An 18,852-nucleotide genomic window follows, 5' to 3' on the forward strand; every position below is an offset into this window, starting at 1 on the left:
AACTGTTTTCGAGTTTTAACAAATCAGAAGATACAAATTGTGTGTACAATGAGGTAGTATAACGGCGACACGCGCTGAGTCTGTATAATAATATATACTATGTATAGAAATAGGGTATATACGGACCCGCACTGCACACATATTATAAATACATAGAATCGACTGTGTCTCATTATTGCGCGCGTGTTCCAACCATAATACGTCGTCCCATTGTTTCCGATTGTACACATTCCTCGCACGCGGTTCTTTATAGGTTTATACGATTTGACACTAATCTCTGTGCAGCGTATACGAGTCAAAGAATATATATTTATATATAGGTACCTACGCTGCAGTGGCGGTGGTCGAGGAAAATGCAAAACATCCCATTCGGATTTCAATGGTTATCGATGATATCGCTGCGCATTTGGACAGAACACTCACGCACGCACGCATACATCTACCCTCCGTTGAAAGATTGACGACGTTCATTCCTACTAAAAAACGGCATATATACATCTGCAGTATATATCGTAACATATATAATGGATGCGGCGTGCTGTAGAAGTGTGTGGTTTATAATATATAGATAAATACACGCAAAAAGTGTTCAAAATGTAAAAAGTCACAAATAAAATACTCGTGTCAGCAAAGAACTCCAGCGTAATAGACCTATTGTACTGTAGCGATGGTTTTGTGGTGTAAATATTTATATAAATATATAAACCACAGCAATTGGTGACAAAACATTTAACAGAACCAGTATTTATCACCATATATACTCTTACATTATACTATTTATTTTATTAGAAATTATGAATAGGAACATATTACAACTATACGTACTGTTACGATAGTCGTGACGCGTGTAGTAATGCTAGTATAGATTTATAGGCGCAACTTGAAGAGTTTGCTCAGATATTCCTCTTTCTTCTACTTTATTTGTTATCTATATCTTTTTTTGTAATATAGAATTTCCCCCCCCCCCCCCCCCCAGCTTAAAGGCCTAGTTACAATTATGCCTACTATACATTATTATTGTGTAGGGCTGTATTATTATCAAGCGTATAATACTATAGTCTATAATACATACTCTCATTATATTGCGCTCGCGCGTTTAAGTCCCTAATATAAAATATCTTGTAAGTCCGTCTGCAGTGATCTATAACAATAATATTAAATTTTACAGTGATCAAATATGTTATTTTAATAATCCCCATATAATAATAAAATAAAATAAAATATAATATGTATATAGGTATCACCTTTAGTACCGACAATAATACATATACGTATAATGGTATACATGCCTTATCTATTATATATTGTTATAAAACACGGAAATTATTAACAGAATATAATATGACAAATGTCACTGTATATCTTATATGTATATCTACTATACATAATATGTAGTACGACATCAGTAAAATGTTTTGACACGAACACTATACTTATAAATAATACACTACATAACGGCTATTGTGTAATCACCTTTATGGCGAATACAATGGTCTATCAAATGAAAGAACGTCCGCGATGTTGTGTTACTGTCTCCAATAGTACCTATAATAATATATTACGTATACCTATATATATGATACATATTGAACTTGATTGAGCGATTTCAGTAAGAACGTATATATTACTCTATATAAAATATAAACTATAACGTTTTTAATTTATTTTTTTTTTTCATTCAGAAGAAAAATCATACAAAAGCTACGATATCTATAGTTATATAGACACATGCAATATTGTGGTATAGTGCATGTTTTTAATTTACTTATTAAAAAAAATAAATTATATATCAAACCCATCGTATTATTTATTTGGTATTCAATATGTATATATTATATAATATATAATAATATATATTATACAATATATACCTATACTAGGATACGTAGGTACGTGATGCATTTGTCATTATATTTATTTCAATACGCGATTTTCTGTAAATTAATTTCATTTCCTACTCGTATTCTCTACTCTCAATTCATACAATGAAAACTGTTTTAAATACAATAATAATTAGTTATAAATTATAATACTCTAAATCAAACAATATGTATTTTTATAATATATTATAAGTAACTAAATTGAATGTTATTCAATGACTGCAACTAGCAATATTGCGATAAATATATTTCAAAAAATCGACGGAGTAAATTAAAAGTGACCACTAGCTTCAATACAATGCACATTTATAGTAGGAGATAACTGATAACATATAAAATCACCTACAATAATAATATAATATAAGCATTACGCATTATATACTTTTGTATATTATTAATTTATTTATAAACATAATCGTAAACTTTAACCTACTGAACTGTTCGCTAAATTATAATATGTGAAAGTTGAATTAACGGAATCGGAATATTTTTGTACATAATCTTCACGTAAAACGGTGATAGCTGTATATAGTTCAGAACGAATATTAAATGCAATATACATATTATTATATACCGCTATACTACCCACCCGTGGGAATCGAATTATTCATAAACAATAATAACAACCACTTAAATACATAATATAAATATGACGTTTAGATTTGAAGTATAGTATACTTAGGTAGTAATCAGTAAGTAGTAGGTAGTAGGTACGTAAAAATCATTATTATTGTTGAACACGAAAAATCCATCGAAAACGACGATACAGACCGGACGTTGGCATTGTCGAAATCCGGTTTACCGGGTTCGATTTTCCGAACGTCGAAACACCGCGCGACCTTCGCGATCTCTATTATGCGTTACCTATATTACACACACACAACTACACAAGTATATAATATGTAATGTCTATGCGTTTGTTTGCAGTGGTATTACAATATATTATTATAACGTTTTCGTCGTCGTGTACTCCATGCGCGCACGCAAATTACACAACCGCGATAAACACTTTCCTACAACTTCGTGATCATATTTCCCCAGAATCGCCTGACTCAGCAACCAGTAGTATTTATTTTTACATTTATTCATTTATTGGTACCGTTGTTATCGATATACTATTATTATTATTATTTTTTTTTTTCAATCTCCTGGGACATACGTTTCACAGTTATCCGTTTATATATGGATATGGATATGTATATAATACTATAATGTACGAGTATATTGTATATGGGTACCAAAATGTAAAATGGCTGCAGTATACTTAACAGTAGTGTACCTATATGGAAACATGTATATGTTGTGTTTGTGCATTTTGCGGTTTTTCTTCTCAGTATATATATATATACATAATATATTATAACACAATATAAACACATTTGTAAGTGATATATGAATTCAATTTTTCTACTCGTATGTAATATAACGGTTTCGGTCGGACTTGTCGTCATTACAATATCAATATATTATACGCGTAGACTTATAGGCATATAAAGTATATATTAACAAATCGTATTTGTACCTACCCACCTGTACTTACCAACCTACCTATCTATCCATAACCTATAACCACCCACCTATACACGGTAAAAAATATTAAATTTTGCCTATATATTTAATATGCAATAATGTATACTGGTACGTGTTTGTCTCCGTTAAATAGTATAATGTTTTTCCATCAACTTATTTTTTAAATTTTAAAGACTAAACAAAAAATGAGAAAATCATTGTTATTAGGGCAAAAAGAATAATAATTTTTTTTTTTTTGTTTTTTTTTTAATTTTAGTAACTGACAATATCTATCATGATTCTAAAGTATTTTTGATAATCTACTGTAGATTTTTATATTATCTATAGTACCAGTTATAGATACGTCGTATTCGTGTTATATACTCACACAGCCTACAGTCACACGAGCATATTGTATAGTTTTAATCACTTACGGGTTGAAATTCATGTGTAGATAATATTATTAAGTATTATTATGTTGCTGCCAAGTGCAAACGTGATGGAGAAATAATTGACGAAAAACAAAAAAAAATATCATTTTTTTCACACACGAGTCGTGCAGCCTATATATACATGTATTCAGCATAGAGGACGGGGTCAAAAGCACGGACTATTACAAACAAAACACAGGCGAATATTGTAAGTTTGGTTTTTGAAACTCCATAGTAGACGTGATGAGCTAAGCAGAACCCTATTATTTCAAAGTTAAATATTTCAAAAAAGGATTTTGTACAAGTTACGTGATTATTAAAAAGTAGGTTGTAAATTAGGTTTTGAAATTTAAGAGTAGGAAGAGCAACACAGAAATTTTGCAGTGCTCGCCGCCACATATTTTGTATTAAATTTTCGCGTTGTTTAAAAATAATTTATATAAGTAGCAGCCAACTAAAATATTTTATTTTCTTAAAAAATATTTACTTTCGATATAAATCTTGTAAATATTGTTTGTATTAAGAATTATTTATTAATTTAATTTAATATAATATACGAGTATTGCGTCCTATTAGTATTCTGTTACTTTCAGAAATACTGATTATTAATTATGAAAACATTTTTTGCGTTGTAAGCTCTGTAGCGGTAGCAGAGACATAATTGTTTCTACAGTATTGATAATAATATGATGCTACACCTACAAGTACAATTATTAAACCGTGCATTTCCAGCGATATTGCGTCGATTAAATGTAATGTAGGTGTCATTATTTATTGGACGTTGGAAAGGTTTTAAATAGGACATTTCAATTTTTGCTCATATTACTTTTGAGTATAAATTATATGTAATATAAATGTATTGTGGATGGTATATATTCGTGTTTCTCCATTAACAAGATCATTGAACTTAATATTTATTTTGCAAAAGAGCCGTATTTTTATTTATTTTTTTTTTTTTTTTGATGCTGGTAGGAATATAGTCAAGAGCAAAAAACTCGCTAACAAAATACAGTATTCAATTTTACTTATGCAATCTTGTCAAAAAGTCAAAATCTTTAGCATTCAACTCGAATTCTTAAAAGATAGCAATAAAAAAAATAATAGTAAAGAGGACCATATAATATATATGGTATTTGTATTTTATTTCATATGGTATTTTATACACACGACTACACGCGGTGACTGTAAGAGAAGGTATATAATAATGTATATTGTGTATAGGCTATGCGACTGCGGCGTTTATTATTAATGTAATATATCGTTCATTTGCACGACGAATGCGTATATTACGCGCGCTTGTGTTTTTGTATAGTGTATACCCATGCATACATATGTGTAGCGTCGTTTTAAATAACACCATATATTATTACATACATTCACGCGGTTCTGTAAAGCGTGTGTTTATTTCTTAAGTATTTTATACGTATTTGCGTAAAAAAAAATGTACGATGAACCAAAGATTTATGCGACTATTGATTATTTTTTTCTCATTATGTCTACCGTAACAGTATAATACGAATAAATCGTTATTATACATAGGCGCTCGTCCTGCACGTGTCATCCGCATCATAAATTTATCATCAAAGAGCAAATAGATTTTTCGAAAACCATTTATGCTATCGTTAAAATAATATTAATCACACATACCATCTATATAAGTGTAACCTACAATTCGGAATGATAGGATAACGTTAAGAACATAGCACGAATCACACATTTTGAGTAACATCAGTCTTAGCTAATGTATTTTTAATAATTATAATATTATAATACATACTGTTATACAAATAGAAAAATAATAAAAATAATAAGTATTAATTAAAAATTTAAAATCGTGGACTACAATGAATAGGTATATTCTGTTAATTCACAGAAAATGAAAACAATACAAGATAATATAGGTAACTTATATTGAAAAAATAATATTATCTATATAAATATTTTTCAATAAATGTCAGGGGGGTAGTTGGTAATAAAAAAAATATTTCTGCAAAGGCGAAAGTAAAAAAAAAACAAAAATTCTGCAATTGTTATAGATCATAATATAGTTATGTTTAATAACTGTCTACTTTGAAATTTTAATAACAATATATACGAGTAATATTTGTTTATTTAATTTATTATATAGTGTTTATTATTTAAAAATCATTGATTTAATAACTCAAAACGTTTGAATATTTTGTAATTTATTTAATATAAGTAGAATGGTCAATTAGTGGACAATTACTACATAATATAAGTAAATATTATATTTTTATTTTATTTATCTGTCCGTGAATTGCTAATTATTTTTTATTAAGTTTTATTAAATTAATAATTATTCACATAATGTTCAGTTTATCGAAGTCATATTGATATATATTTATCATAAATACTATTTATACTAATATGGCGTATGGTATAAATTAATTATTACTACAGTAAGAGATCTAAACACTGAGTCTGTTCCTTTTTATTCTTTCATTATTTCGTCATAGTAATATTATTATTGTATTTATTTTATATAATAAGCGATAATATTGGATTTTACACTAATACTTATAATACAATTATTGTTATTCAAACTTGTTTTTTCAAAAAAATAAATCAAGCTAGAATACATTTATAATATTATAATATAATATACATCATACATAATATATTATATTGTTAAATTGTAAATTATTTCAGATAATTTTAGATTCTGAACGGAATGATGCATGTATTGATTTTATAAACTGGATTTTTATTATTCTTTGTCGTTCTGGACATATCGCTTTAAGAGTAAGTATAAATTGCTCATATGTGACATTATAATATGCGATAGTCGTGCGTTTGGTTATACATATACGACTTATGCGAGTTGACTGAAAACAAATGGAGATATGCAAGTTCAAGAGTATATAATACTATAATTTTTATATGTAATGCGATTAAATCGTACATATATAAATTGTATACTAAATATAGAAAACATTTTGCACAAATATTATCTTTTGAGATTTGATATTCTGACGTGAAAAAAAAATACTAGTTTGTTTTATTTTTAAACTCTACATCATCATATGAAAATATTCATTCTCAGCCATACGATATTATTATCATAATAATTACTATCATTCATAACATGGCGTAATACTAATATATTCGTAGTATCTTTAAACGATCGGATTAATTAAGAGTGCCAGATAATACGTATTATTAAATAAACCATTATTAGAAACAGGTGTCTGATGGATCTGACACACCTCACCAATAGCACTAGTTCATTTGGTTTTCATTAAGTAGAGTTGTTAGCAAGGCTTCAAGAATATTGGCCGATTCCGCGGTAAGACTTGATCAACTGTGTAAATGACGAAGACATGATAATATTACTACAATATTTTAACGATGATTTTGAAACCAAGAAATGTGTTTAATATAATATTAATATCGTACTCATTTTATTGGATTTTGACTTACGTGCCATATAGTCGAAGGTTGATGGCTTGCAGGAAAAATCGAATATTTTTGCTCTCTTGTAAAATATATCATCGTGCAGTCTGCTAATTCATGTAATATAGGTATTAGCATAATCATGCTGCGTACGATAGTTTTTTTTGTTGTTTTAAATTGTCGTTAGGACGTATTTTTAAAAGTGTGTGGTTTATGGGTTTGTTGATAAAATCGTTGCTTTATACTTTTTAGGATGAGGGTTTTATACAATTAAATTCTAAACATAATTTACGACTAGGTGATTAACAATAATGTTCACAACAGCGTTTTTTATATACACACACGTGCATATGTATAAAGACTACACACTACTTATATAGGTACATATTATAGACATTAAACAAATCACAATTTAATGCAAATATTTATCGACCGTGCCGAAATCTTTAGTTTTGAATCTTAAGTGTATGGAGTATCACCTATATACTGTATATTTTGTATTTATTCGAAGTGTTGCATAATATGTAATCAATAATATTTAATATAATACATAATACCAATAATATAATGATATATTCAGGAATGTTCAGCGTTTGTTTTTTTTTCAATCTGTCTATTTTTTTATGTAATTATTTTAAAAATTATAAATGTGATATGTGTGTAAAGTGCATATTTAAAATGGGGGTATTTAAATATTATGTTGGTACATATTAATTTTTTTTTAGCGAAATTATTTTTCCAAATAGAAATATACTAATAATCACAACGAAGATAACGATTTTGCATATAAATTTAAATAATGTCATTATGAGCCTCGCCGTTTTATCGAAAAGCAATTAAAAATAAAAACTTAAACAAGACAATGCCACATGTATCGATGGGAATTTTAATCACTCTCTACTTTCTTAAAATAATAGCTGATTTATTCCTTTTATGATATTTTAACTTGCCATTATTTTTTGACTTGAGTGTTAAATATACAAATGTTTTCGTAATTAAACATAATTTATATAGTTATAATAGTTATTTTTTACCAGTGAAATAATGTATGTATAATGTTGGTATTGATAATTTTTTAACAGTTTACTTGTAACTATAGAAAAAAAATATTTATTTGATAATAATATAATTGGATTGTTGTGAAACCAATATCAAACAAATTTCTTTTGGTTACTTGTTGCCAAAATTCTACGCTATGCGCATAATAATTGTTTTATAACTCGTTCAAACGAGTGACGGATGGAAAAAAGCAATTTATTGTTAAATTTCGACCGTGAGAACGCAGTAATAATGATATACATAAATATATACTATACCCTATGCAAACGATAGCGAAATTGGTAATGTTTGTGAAATACTAGTGAATAGTTTGAATATTTATTTATTTATTAAATAACAGTAATTCTACTATAATTTCCGCATTTAATATGCATTGCCATCGAATATTATAAAAAATAAAAATGTTATATTTCAATTAAAATATTTTAAGTTTATTTAATTGTTATCAATTATTGATAAAAATTGATCTGCATTAATATAATTGTATATTGACATTACCATTTCGGTGAACCTTATTGTTTCTTATTAATTAAATTAAATTGACAAATGTTGATGTTGTTTTTGTGAGTGATAAGCTATGAAAATATTTTATCAGGACTAAGTATCTTTGATCTATCATCTAGTCATGCGCGTCTACGATGTATCGTAATATTATCTCACCATACAAAGACAAATAGTATCATTTTAATTTTTTCACTCGCAAAATGTTCGGCGTTTAGAGTAGACAACCAAACTCGCGCTTATGTGACAACAAATGCGAAAAAAAAAATTACGAATCACGCATGGAATAATAATAATATTACTTTTATCGTAATACGCGAACGTAACTATCTATTTTAGAGATTGTCGTGTGTATCGACACGGGGTGGGGTGGCAGTGGCGACGGAACCAGTCAGTGGCAACGGTGGTGGTGGGCACGTCGCCGCCGCCGCAGCAGCAGCTGATGGCGCTACGTAGGAAAGTTGTGTAAGAGTGTATTACACTTGCCGCCGCCGCCGCCGTCGATCAGAATTCAGAAGTGGTGGTCGTGCCATCCCGTTCAGTCGCGTTCGCAACTCTCTCCGGTCGTCGCCGCCGCCGAACGCCGCCGTAGCCGTCGTATTCGCCGTCTGCGTTATTTTACCCACGTGTGTTTTGTTTTTCGTATAACAATATTATAGTTATATTAATCGAGTAAAAATATTATTTTCATCGTTCTTTTTAAATAATATTGTAATATTACGTTTTGTGTCGCCGCGCGTTTTAATTTTTTTTTAAGTTCGTTTTAATAGTAAAATTTTGTGAGGCGAAAAATCGTTCCGAAGGGCCTATTAAAAATTCGTACTTGTTTTCGGCTATAAATACCTAGCTACAGTCTACGGATTTAATAACGTTTGTAATCCAATCGGTGAGTCCATTTGGCAAATAACGTAAATTGTTAGAACCATATATATTATTACTTTTAGTCATAGGCGTAATAGGGGCGAAAAGATGATGTGACCCTCTCGATGACGTTTTTGGTTGTACGATTAAAAAATGATATACAAGAGAGTCCTTTTATATTTTTATGTCAGTGTTTTTGTCTTATAATCGCGCGGCTTCTTGCAGTACTTTACTAACACGGTCTTCTACTATCAAAGAAAGCAAATTTATTTTAAAAAATATTTCATTTAAAAACTCTAAATACATACTGTACACATAAAATATCTATCGTACGTCGGTATTATATTAAATCATTTATAATTTATTTCTATGTAAATAAATTAGGGGCATAGCAGTCACCTGTAATGTCGCATTATTACAAGGGTTGCAATTTATTAATTCATTGCTATGGAAACTATAATTGTTCAAACAAATTTCTAAGTTTTCATCATTATTATATTATGTGATAAATTTTTTTATGAAGTAACATTGTAGCGGTGATTATAAAGTTTTTGAATTTAATATATAAATCTTCACACCATGAATGGGCTGCGGTTTCCTGAGTTCCACATAATAAAAAGATAAAAAATAATAATAAAACATTTTTCTAATAATAATATTACATAAACCTACATTAAATATTATTTAATAACTTTTCATACTTAATTTTATATAAAATGAAAAAAAAAATGATAGTAATGCTTCAAATAAATCAATATTATATGTTATCGGATTAGGTACATTTTGTGAGATTAACTGTTTCAATGTTTTCAACGTTAACTTAATTTATGATGCAATTAATATGGCACAGTGTAGTTTATGGGTTAACGTTTTATACTTATGTGTTATTACTCACAGAAAACCAGTGGTTTTATTTTTTTCGATTACTCGCGTGAACGTAATTGTAGTGTTACTGTACAGTTGTTGAATGTTGAGTATAACTTAATCAACGCCTCAAGGCTCGAATTTTTACTTTTATTGACCATACAGTGTGCATAACTCTATATATTTATTATATAGAAATAATACGACAGCCGCACCACAGTTAGTTTTACACAACTACGTAACTATGCGCGGCTTTCCAAAAACACAAAAACAAATAAACAAATAAGGTCCGCCAAATACCAAATATTTTAATATTGAAAATTTTTCGTTAGATTCTATTATTTTCCGGACAACGTCGTGCACCTTGTGTTGTACTCAAACCCGTATCTCTACGTCGCTGGGGATTTATTATATTAAAGCCTAGGCACAATGATCTCCCGTAGTGCATGTCTCGGTGTGCGTTTTGTCTCTCGATCAAAACATTCGCATATTATTAAACATTCAATTCGATTGTAACAAAACAGCGTTTAAAACGCAATTAAGGCGAACTTAATCGCTTTTTTATACACAATCATCAAAATATTATATCGTGATACCCGTCCGACGATCCGAGTTCAATTGTATTCTAGGCCAAATACACACATTTGCAGTGTACCGTTCAAATATTATATACAGTCTAATTCATCTGCCGAATTATCTATGTTGATTTGTTGAAAATAAATTATAACAACAATAATTTGTCTGAATATTGTTTGTATCATCCGTTGTTAATCGCATCGAATCGAAGTGTTTTCACAAGTGATTTAAAACCACTATATAATAAGGGGCAAGTAAAACGTGTTCTTGAATGCCGTAATAAATTATATGTATATAAACACTTTTATGAACACTAATTCTCACTATTATCGTTTTTATTATTAAAAGTTAATTAATCGTTACATTTTTTTTTTAAACCTGAGAATTGTCCATAATGCATCTGAATGAAATTTTACAAGGTTATAATATTATGAGTTCTTTAAAAATTAATTATTATTTAATAACTATAAATATATATAAATGTATTCTTTTATTTTAATCATTAAATTTATAAAATGCTATAATAAATATTAATTGTAAGACCCCCAAAAATATATAATTACATTATATTCGTTTAAAGGCACGTCGCACGTGCAAACGTTGTAAGTAATATTGATTATTGATTGTATCGTGAAAAAATGTTGTCTTAAACCATACATATCGAATTATTTGTATGTTTGAGTTTGATATGAATTAATTTTGAATACTGCAGTATCTATACCATTATTTAAGAAACGCAACCAATAATCATAATTCTCAATGTAATACGCGCACATAGATTTTATTAATAATTAGAGTCGATTAAAGTTCACAATTGTTTAAATGAATTATTCAATCAACTATGTAAATCGCATCAAGGTAACCGAAAACATTCAGATGGACACGCTTGTTGCGGCTAGCCGATTATTGAGTTAATTTCAAGTACAACGTCAAGTGATCGACATTGATTATTACTATTATTATAACCGAGACTGGTTGTGTATAGTTCAATGGTGCGTACGTTTACATAAAGTAATTGGTTAAACATAATTATATAGAAAATAATGGCAATGAGGTCGGTTGGATTGAAATTGTTTTTATAGTTTTTGACGTATTAAAAAAAAGTCACTAAATAATCGTCTATAATGTCATTCCCCCTTCACTGTATTAAAAGTGCCATCGTTTTCAATAATATTATCAGACGACGATATTCGTGTGCAGTTAGTTAAGTGACTAGACGTCCTTCAGTCTTTACATTTCGTATCTGCTCGTCGAAAGTATAGGTATATCATCTATTAGTACTATTTAATAGTGATAGATATACAATAAATGCATTCCTTCTTGAAATTTGGGAGGCGATGTGTTGGTGCAAGAAACATAACATTATTATTTTGGTATTGATGGTTACCGTGGTGTGCAGTATAATATTATAATTATTTATAGAACAGAAGTTATTCGAATCAATTACGGACACGGTTTAATATACGCGTTCATTTATAGAAAACAGCTACACCACTGTATAGTCATTGCATGTATCGCATATATACCATAAATATCCAACTTATATACGTTTTGATTTTAAAATTCTCAGACTGTCTAGCATAGTGTAGGTATACACACATATTAAAATATTATACCCAACTTATAGTGGAGAAAGACTTCTGACACAGCAATATCATGATGGACATTATATTACGGTAAACTTTCCGGTTCGATATTATTCCGATCACAGTCGCTTCTTGGGTCCCAAATCACGTACTTATACGTATACTTATATATTACTAGGCGTACCCATATAGCATAGGTATGTTACACCGTACACATGACGTTGCTCGGCCACAATACGTGCGTCGTGAACACGACATGCCCTACGTTCCCACACTAGCACACAAAACCCCAAAAACAATCGCCGCGTAAAATATATAATATAATGTATATTTATATACGTACAGATAAAATATAATATACCTACGTAAAGTAATATTGTATAGCATACCGTATTGCGCACGAATACAATTAATTATTATTCAAAGCAGTGAATGATAAAATGTCATCTGGCGCGGCGCATGGTGTATTATTATTGCATGTAGGTATCTACCTATATATTATATTTTTTCCTGGCACTATGCAAAATCTGACGGGGTATCCTCGGCAATGCCGCTTACATGCAAAGTTAGCAAATTTAAAAAGTCCAAGTTAAGTTAGTTTTATAATTAACTTAAGAGTTAGTTAATCGGATGTTAAAATAACATACCTTTTCATGGTTGATTAAAAAATAATGTATCATGTTAAAATTAAAATTTTTTTGAAATTGTTTTATGTATATTAATAAAAATGATTACAACTGTATATGTAGGCTTTAAATAAAAATAATCTAATATCGTATTATAATAATGGTAATAATACCGTAATTACTCTGTTATGTACTGAAATGTAAGTAACCTAAAATGTAGGTAGGTAAAAAATATTTCACGTGATAATTAAAACAGTAAATTAACATTTTTGAACTGAGTTAAGTTAATATTTTATCTAAATTTAGCGTATTGAATTAATTTTATTATTTTTAAATTATTAACGTCTAACTTAATTATCTTGTGTTTATACATTTTCTTTCTTTTGCATATAATTATTATGACTACAGCTTTGTCGGTGGTGGGTGCATTTTTCACAGTGACGACCTATACATATGGGTATTTAATGTTTTGCTATTTTAAATATTATGTAGTAAATGTTATGTTAATATAACAATATTAGTGTATGATTACATAATTACTGTACAGGTTCTTATAACCTATACTGTTTATGTGCTGAAAGAAGATATGGTTTTTGACATTATATAGTGGCGTGTGGTCATCGTACCCCGGAACGAAGCGTAAACTGCGAGCGACGTGCGCGTATAACAATGCGGATTTCCGTCGTCTCATTACCGGGCCTGTCGTTTTCGCCAACCCGTATGGATTGACGGAATGTTTAAAAAACGATATGCGACGGAAGGAATAAAAAAAAAAACCGATAATGTGTGTGTATGTGTATGGAAAGAAAGAGTATATCGTATTATTTTATCTATAAAATATGTATCGAGAAAAAAGAATAACTGATGGTCTTGTTAAGAACGCAAACAAGACAAGAATGGGGAAAAAAAACCATGTGCTAATCGAGTCAAGGTTGCTATAGGTATAAAAAAACACGGTTCACGCACGTCCCGTGAACACGACACATGCGTTATAGTTGCGGTGTGTTTGGATAAGGGAAGAGGTCGGAAAACCGAATTACACGCGCGGAATCTGTCGTAAATAATAATCAACTATGTATGTGTATACGCCTGTAGAGTTGGAAAATTCGTCTGGCGAAACTGCGAGTCATCCAGTTTGTATATTATAATAACGAGATGTTTTTATTATTATAATAATATTTTTTTTTTCGTGGAGTATTCAACAAAATATTAATTGCATTTTTTCCCGACAATTATTGCTCTTCATCATAAAACTAGAGCGTTCGTACACAAACCACATATGTATATTGTATAGGTACTACTGGGTGATTTGTCAAACATGTGCTTGTTTATGTATACTAACTATATATATTTATTTAAATTATAATATTTATACTATTTTTAAATACATATTATCACATATACTCTGAACGACTATGTTTTCAAGTATTTAGATAACTTGTACTACTTAAGGAATATTATTTTATGGTGATATAAACTTATTTTTTTAAAATTAAAACCTCCCTTTTTATGGTGAATTGATACTATTCATATGATTGTAGGTACTACTCATAAGACATGATAAAGTAATTATGTAAAGTTTATTACCTCAAAAACTATATTCGTTCAAATTAAAATGCATGGAAAATAAAATTTCGTATTGTTATTGGTAAATCAACTTAAATTAAATAAAAAAAAAAAAGTATTGATTTTAAAATATGATCTTTAAGTAAAATAGTTTCAAAACTTAGAGAATGCTTGATCGTTGTCTTTTATAGGTATATAGAAATTTACCGTAGTGTTCAATATGTATTAATATTATTATAATTATTTACACACACCCGTAACTATACGCACACACGCATAAACACATATTATATATTTATATTATGTATTTATAATTTATATAGAATATGAGTGCGTATCGTTTAGTACATATAAAAATATTATAGCTTTCGACTTTCTCTTCCGTTCGGAATTTGACGAACAAGTACTGTTGGTGAAAATTGTTTTGATGATATTTTGCCGTTTGTCGTTGCCTCAGGTCCGTATTAAAAAATTACTTTATTACATTTTCTCAAAAATCACCTTATATTTTCTATGCCATAGTCTTATCAACTTTGCCGAGTGCTACTCTTCCCCTTACGGGATTTTTTGAAATACCACTCATTAGGTTAAGTTACGAGAACGTCGTTTGTTTTTTAACCGAACGTTATATTACTATAATTATAATATATAATATTAGTATATTACTTCTAAGTTCCACATGATTTTTTTTAAGAACTCAACTGAAACTTATTGTACTTTTTCTGTTTAATAGATTCTAGTATAATAATCGTGTAATATTCCAAATCCATTGACTATTTTAATCATAATAATACTCCAAATAATGATGTTTATATATTATAATCCACTGAGACGTTTTTACTTTAGAAACTTTTTACATGCATGGTTAATATAACTAAACGTACTAAAACGTTGGCATAGGTAGTTATCGATATTATGTAAAACAACTGTCGCGAGTCACGTTCAAACCAGTTTTTTAGTTTTTTAGAAATTATTCTCTGGATTAAACCAAACGTAGTATCTCGTATTATATACGACCTATGTTTATAATGTAATATATATTTATCTCTTAGAAGTTGATCAATCACAAGTGGTTCCAATAAAATTTAGGATTAAATTAGTGCCTATAAGAAGATTGTAAATTCTGGATTTATACAGTAAAATCAAAATATCTTTAACAGTGTTGCTTCACAAAAATTAAAGTCAAAAAATAGCTGCCGTATAATATTATATCTTTATAATGTATGATATATATTTAAATGGTTTTAAACTTAAAATGGTGTTGTCTTAATAATCGAGTTAGTTATGGTTGAAAACCTGAAGTTAAATAATTACAATTATTTCATGAAAATAAACAGTTGTTTTAAGAATAAAACAACGCTATATCGTCACATTACTCGTATTATAGCATGGACGCTTCACCTTTGGCCAACACCCACTATTCGCACCCACAATAATATGTTCACTCGGGATCATATTAATTATACTATCTAGTGGTCGTTTTACGTTTGATTGATTATGTCGCGTTTATCGTACCGCAAAACTATATAGTCTTTTGGAGTTGAATCTTACATAAAATACTTCGTTGTATGGAGGTCGTTTAATTTCCAATATGATGAGTTAAATTTTTTTAAATTTATTTAGTCTTTAATTACGTTTTTGAATATTGAAGGCCGTCGTTATCGTTGTTATATATCAGTAGCGCTAAATTATTCTACTGTTGAATTGAAAAGTTAAAATAAAAATGTATTTGTTAATTTATTCAGATTTAACTTTTTAAGTCGGCGATTGTAAACTGCGCTCAACGTACAGATAAACCCGAGTTTTTATCAAATGTAAAAAGGTGACATTTAGACTGCGCCCGGGTAAAATTTTAAAAATCAATACCTATAGCTATATTTTTACAAAATTATCTTTAATGTATACTTAATTCATTATAACCATATAATTTGAAAAATTAAAATTAAATTAAAAAAAATATATGATTTAAAAAAGTAAAATAATTACAAATAATAACATATTATCGTTATATATTCATCAATTGGAATTTGACCACTATTATATTTATTTATTAAATTCTGTAACTTTTTGCGTTTTTTTTTTTTTTGTCTTAGAATGCAATAGTTATTTGATTACGTGTTAGTATTTCTAGACGAAAATAAAATTACTTTGATATAATTTTAAAAATGCACAATCATACAATCATATATAGAGACTTTAATAAGTCAAAAGTTTTGTTTATTTTACAAATGGAGCACAGCTTAAGTTATCTGGCGCAGTTTACAATTATACCTTTTTAACATCGATAACATTACGGGTGCAGTTTACGTATGCTCTTTTTTTAAGTATTTAATAGCCATATTTTCTGTATAAGTATAATATATGTGTACACATATGATATATTATTGTAGATGTAATATTATTAAAAAAAAAAAATAAAATAAAAATAATTTGTTGTTTATACGTATGAAATGAAGTATTAAGCATAAGTGTAAAGTGCACTAAAGAAAGACACAATTTTAAGAAAAAATTACTTGTAAGAGATTAGTTGATTCGTTTGAACATTGCGTGTACGTTAGATTGAGGAGGGCTTTTACGACCATTTATTATATGGGTGTAATAATATTATAATAATATACGATGGAGCGTATGGTTACAACAGCCCACGACGACTGAACACAGTTTAAAAATATTTATTACGGCATTTTATCATTATTCTATTCTGTCTGGGAAGTTGCAAAACTTCGTATAACACGCCAGTTTCCCGACATTGACATATTATTTTGAAGCTGCCCACGCGCGAGATTTCCGAATTCAAGGTTCTATATAATATGTGCGATTTTCTGCACAGCGAAGAATTAAAACATTGCATATGACGCTAATATAAATACCACGATGCGTTTCCGTTCGTTTAAAATCCCGACCACCTCCTACTATAGTTTATATCGTAGCTCCGGATAGTCGTTTTTCGGGGTCGCAATCGAAATTAAGTCTGTACTGTTTGTACAGACACTCGAAGTCTGACTCCCGCAATTTCGTACCGGAATTATTATTATTATTTTTTTAAAGTGATGTGTTTTGGCATCGGGAGTGCGTTCACCCGGCAGCGGAAAATCGCGTAGGATCAAATATTATGAAGACGCGCGTTAATATACCATAATATAATAATACTAATCCAACGACGGACATTAATACTGGTGGGCGACGACGACGGGTCATCCGAGTTAGATTCCGTACGAAACGCGCCTATATTATATTATAATAACGGCATATTCAAATATTATAATACATTATCTCGGCGAACACTAAACATGCCTGGCGCCAACAGAAACCTGATGTGTGGTTACACAATAATACACAGAAAAGGTCGCATTGGAATGATAATAATAATAGTAATAATGCGTAAATCGAAATCTCTAGGAATACAATAATATTGTTATCTGCGAATGAAATTACCGTTGTCCAAGCGGCAATATAATATTACAATATAGACTTACTTATAATACTTATATAGTCGTATACCAGGTTTTCGGTATTCGGTATTCGGTATGCGCGCACCAAATTATAAAATTATTTAAAATATTATCGTCTTGACAACGAATTTTACGACTCTGAAGAATCGTCCAGCGGTGGTCGTGTTCGATTCGAAAAATATCCGACAACAATCGAACAATGACCGGTGCAGCGCAGGATATAATAATATAATATTGTGTCTTTGTCGCCGGTTTTCCGAAAAAACGACCGCGTAAAAATGCATTATGCATTCGAGAAATGTCCGACGCCTGACCGCCATACGATTCCACCGTCGTCCGGCCCACTTGTAGCGTATACATAATTTTATAATATACAATATACGTGTGTATTATACGCGATGTGCTGTAATTCGTCCCACGCCGATCGTCGTCGTTGTTGTCGTCCTACACTCGTGCGTTCTATAAATGGTAACCCTCATAGTCTGCTCTCCTCCTCTCAATATGTTTCTCTCCGTCTTTCCACAGCA

The 18,852-nt window shown here is 29.5% G+C and overlaps 1 protein-coding gene across 4 annotated transcripts in view; it reads left to right on the forward strand.

The window, feature by feature from the left end:
• LOC112601368 overlaps window positions 1-18,852 on the forward strand; it is a 151,091-nt gene that overhangs the window by 46,468 nt on the left and 85,771 nt on the right. Inside the window, exon 1 of one of the 4 annotated variants that reach the window (XM_025348965.1) lies at window positions 9,497-9,709. The exons of 2 other annotated variants lie outside the window; for them this stretch is intronic. The gene's annotated coding sequence lies outside the window, so the exon portion shown is untranslated. Of the gene's footprint in view, window positions 1-9,496; window positions 9,710-18,852 lie in introns of those variants that run through there. One more of the 4 variants, XM_025348964.1, reaches the window with a different exon arrangement.

Source organism: Melanaphis sacchari, unplaced genomic scaffold, assembly GCF_002803265.2.
Source record: "Melanaphis sacchari strain LSU unplaced genomic scaffold, SCAv2.0 Contig77_pilon_pilon, whole genome shotgun sequence".
Taxonomy (NCBI): domain Eukaryota; kingdom Metazoa; phylum Arthropoda; class Insecta; order Hemiptera; family Aphididae; genus Melanaphis; species Melanaphis sacchari.